Consider the following 5,304-nt stretch of genomic DNA (forward strand, 5'->3'; position numbering starts at 1 on the left):
ATTCTACTACTTCCTTGTATTTTAAAGTGAAGAATCGTGCCTACAAAAAAATACATCAAAATCGTTTTAATCAGAAATCAAGAAGGCACACGTACACATGATACACATAGTACATACGTATGTGTAGAGAAAAGGTAATAAATAACTACGAATAGAACAAATACAGAGAGAACAATACGTGCAATTACATATTGCAGAAGAGATTTAAAGGATTCAAGAGTTAATTAGTAAAGGATAATAAAAATAGAATTACAAAAGGGACAGTTATCCAGCAAGACTTTGTACAATAGAAGCCTATATAATACTAATGCGTATTATAAAATACCGAAGAATTGAATGAGATAAAAAAGTAATTAAACACCTTAATCCTATAACAATATTCATTCACGTTGACAGCAATGTGATTAATGGGGTTACATTGATTCGATAGATGCTAAATTTACCAATAGTAGAGAAATGTCCTTAAATTTGTTATTGTATGTATTGTAATACAGGCCATTCCGTGCCAAGCGGTCCACTTTTGTACACGATGTCTGGGATTTTGCTCAAATTGGAATATGTTATAACTAGTCCGTGTTAAAATAGGACTTAAGTCATAATTTCGCTAGTTTCGAAAATGTTTGAAAAATATAGGTCTTAAAATTTGGCAATTTTCACCGACTTTTACAAAGACTACCTTCACAGAAGAATTTTCATCTTCGCAACTATGTATTAAAGATACGAACTTGATTTTTTTTTCATTTCAAATGTAATGGATCGTGCTACAATATACAATTTTTATAAAACATCACATTTTCTTCATATAGACCAGGTATCCTAATACTTCTGAACGATGTTGTATGTATTGTGAACAGTGATGGGCAAGAAACATTTCAAAAAGTATTCGAATAACGAATTCCTCACCAATTTGCAATCTTATTTGTGCCAACTGCCAGATATATTAGTATACTGTATTTGATAGTTGTGTAATTACAGAATACTTTTATTCGGTTTCGTCATGAATAAAGAATATACATATATTTCGTAATTATTTCATCAATAAGTACCGAATACGTTAGCATTTTGTATTCTGTCCCCAACAATATGAAGAATACTTTTATTCACATTTATTTTCAGCTAAATACATCAATGTATTATTTCAATACAACTACACCCAGCGCGTACGAGAGTGTCCTATTATGTTTACCAACAGTCGACGGATACTACTAGCTGGCCGTTGCCGCTTTATTATATACATATTTTCTTAATTATTGAGTTTCGGCTATCCACAATTTTTACACCAACTGAACGTGATAGTCTTTATTCAACAATTAACAGGATAATAAATAAGCCGCGTGTTTCCATTTGTTTTGACGGTCTATTAAAATGGATAACCAACACCGTTAATGTAATGCAACTACATAAAGTATTCAGGTTTCATCAGACGAGTGAATGCAAAGTCTACGGGTTTGGAGTCTTCTGCACCGTATAGTCCATTAGACAAAGGCTCCATTGCAAGAAAAAACTGTATGTATATTCTTAATTACGTTTTCAAATATATACATGAATCTTATAGAATATGTATTGGTCTGTCGCATAAAATTAAGGAAATATTTGTTATAAACACACATAGGTCCACAGATTGTTTGTTTCTAAGGTAGTGTGAACACCAGAGAACTAAAGTGAAAACGTAGAAATCGTGTGAACATTACAAACATTCTAAGTTGTTACAATGGATACGATACATAGGTACATATATGATTATATTGGACTTCAAGACCAAACAACTCTTATCTTGAGAACTCATGGAAACAGAGCCGTAGTACACAAACTGCCCATAGAACACTTTTAGCAAGTCATTCTGAACTAGAAATGTTATACATTGAACATTATAAACAAGATGGCAAAAACAAATAATAAACAATGTCAATATGGATCAGAAAATTACCTAAGAATCATTTCAAAAAACGCATCATAAAACATCCTGTGATTATTTTGAGAACTCTTTAAATTTTCAGTTACTACGAATTACTGCACCCGATAAGATTATTATACTTCCTTGGAGATATTAACGGTGAATTTAATTAACCACGTATTTATTATACTTTTAATTTTTCGAAAAAATTTCGGCTTTTAATTTTATGCTGTAACAGCTAATTTTTTCTACTTGAGAGACCAAAGACAAACACTATGTTCAGCAACAAAAACTAAATTTAAAAGATGTTTCTATATACCAAAATCAGACAAAAATAGAAAAATGAAGAAGGAATGGTGAAGTCATTGTTTTCAAGTCATAATCAATTAAGTATTAGAACGCGCCAGAAATCGGGCAATCTGTCTAGACCCGAGAAGCGTGAAACACATTCGATGAAATATACATATTTCTTAACACTGAACTACCAACCCCCTAACTACCATGACGTAATTCAAATTTGTTATTTTACAATTACTGAATTCATAAAAGTACTTTGGTCATGACTACCTTTAATTTATTATACAATATTTTATATTACGCTATATTATGCTGTACTGTATTATATACTATAAACATTAATATATTATTCAATTTAATTTATAATACATACAACGCTGGTAGTTCTAGTGTTAATTTACATGCTCACAAAATATATGTAAAAATAAGAATGATTTATGTAACTTCTTCCATATATCATTACACGCCATATTACGCGAACCTATAAATATAATTTCCATTCAAATTCATTGAATTGTTCATTTCATTTAACTGAGTGCAACGGGAATAATGTACATACATTCAATACCATAAATGCGTATTTGTTACGGATATATCCGTGTCTATTATGAGAAATTGCTTCAACGTGAAAGAAATTTATTTTCCATGTTTTAATAATAGAGTCAAAAGAGTCCCTTAATTGGTAAATTTAAGAAATATCAAATGTTACATTACGCAATGTTGTTCAGCATTCCCTTTAAAAAAATTTTATTTGACCGAAGCTTATTGAAGGATATATTTTTCTGTTTCAAATGTAATTCAAGGGACGCCTATAAAATTGGCCGTTTATACGGAACTGGTCGGTAAGAATGAAATGTTTATCATTTAATCTTTAAAGGAGAAGTATGAGAAAAGTGGCGTGTATTTTGGTTATTACAGGCAAAGGTTTACAACTGTGGAACAGGTGTCGACAGTAATTCACGGCAGTAATATTTAGGAATTATCAAGGAAATTGAGGTGACTTATAGAACTGTGTGATTACGCCAGAACGTCACGGCAGTGCCTCAGGTGCAAATAGATAGCGGTTACGGTATGACACTAAACGCTTGTGTTGGCTGCACTTTGCTCGTCGTACAAAATGGAAGGCATGAAACCACAAAGTAAACAAATAATATGACTCAAGGCATTAATAGTTTGCTTCATTCGTGCGTAATTTTACACAGGGTGGTACAATTTTCAACAATACAGAGACAAATGAAATGTTTTCATGGGATAGTTTCTTTTCAAAAAAATTGGATTTGAATGTTCCACGAAAAGACGGATAATTTACATGACTTGATGAAATGTCTGTTCGTTACTCTCTGCTTCTACTTGTTGTAATTATTGACGGGCAAAAAGTTGAACCAAATGTTGTCATATGTAACGAGCATATTCATTTTTTTCAAAGTTTTGTTTGGAAAATAGCCTTTAAGAACGTGTACTTTAACAGTAGGAGAAATTCAATATGATAAGAAAGAAATAATACGAGCAAAGTAGAAGACACGAAATAAAAAAATGAAACATCCAGAGGATTCATTATTTGTTATGTCTTTTGTGAAAATTTGTTTATACACCATATAAATATAAAATACGTATGTAAATACAAGACGTTGTTTACACGTCAACGTATACACATGGTATCATGTAACTGGTGGTAAAACCGAGTGGCGGGTGATTCTACGTAAAAAGAAAATCAAAAATATATAATAAAATTTGTGCATTTTAGATTTCGTATTCGAGAAAATCGACTTTAAAAATCTACTGGATACGCGTACAATTGAATAGGACTTGGTTAACGCGTCGGTTCATTGCATTCCGTTTTTACTTACACACTACCATAACGAATAGGCGCATTACAAATAAAAGTCGATTTTCCCGAAAACGAAGTCTCAAATGAAAAAATGTTATTCTATATTGTTGACTTATCTTTTCATGTAAAATCACCTCCTACCCGGTTGTACAACCAGTTGCATGACACGTTGTACAATAAATATTTATAGAATTGAGTACTACACTGGTAAGACATTGGGAATTACCATTTTAGTTTGTACAAATATTGTTAGTGTCAGAAGAAAATTGATTAAATAAAAGCTGCAGAGTACATAATTATTTTCATGTAGAATTCTTTCTTCAAACAAAATGTTAATAAAAACATGCATCAATTTGACGTATGATGCCCATTGAACATAAATCAATAGTGAATTAATTATTCCCATACCTCTTATACCAAGTATTATAGAAACAAAATTATTACAATAAATATTATTTGTATTCTAATCAGCTGTTTAAAGTCGTAAAACTTTATACAGGGTCCCACTAATATGTCAAAGCGGGTATCACGTGATTCCTTATGGAAAAATAAGAAAAAAATATAGAATAAGATTTTGTCATTTTCGCATTCGTTTTCGAAGAAATCAATTTTGAATATCTACTGGATACGCATACAATTCAATAGGGCTAGACCAGCTTGTCTAGTCATTGCATTTCGTTTCTACTTACTACCATGCGAATACACGTGTTTCAGATTATGTAAGATTCAAATTCGATTTTCTCGAAAACTAATCCGAGAATGACAAAGATTTTATTTTATATTTTTTTCTTATTTTTTCACAAGGAATCACGCGGTGCCCACTTGTACATGTTATTCGGCCCGAACCTGTATAACCTTCCGAAAAGGAACAAAGGTGATGTTTCAATTTTTGAAGTGATTCCATTCTCTATTTATTACAATATTTATATTCCCGCATAAAATATATAAATATTCCTTGATCCATTTTGTTTAAAATAATAATATTGTTTGATTTCAAATGTTTGACTTTGATTGTGCACTGATATTTGTAATAACAATGATTGTTTCAGAATAGATGTTTCGGTCTCATAGACGGTCTGTCTATAATAAAATTTTTCTAAACACGGACGCAACATAAATGTTCCTAAACTTTATTAAAATACACAATATTTAAAAAAATTGTTAATACAGTAGACATTCATTTCCCGTACCACCGTTATCTGTACGGAAGCCACGCCCCTTGCTCCACGTATTTTTCAGAGCACGTGCACGTACCCTTTTTTTTTTTTTTTTTTTTTTTTTTTTG

The sequence above is a fragment of the Dufourea novaeangliae genome, unplaced genomic scaffold (genome assembly GCF_001272555.1).
Source record: "Dufourea novaeangliae isolate 0120121106 unplaced genomic scaffold, ASM127255v1 scaffold245, whole genome shotgun sequence".
NCBI classification, from domain to species: domain Eukaryota; kingdom Metazoa; phylum Arthropoda; class Insecta; order Hymenoptera; family Halictidae; genus Dufourea; species Dufourea novaeangliae.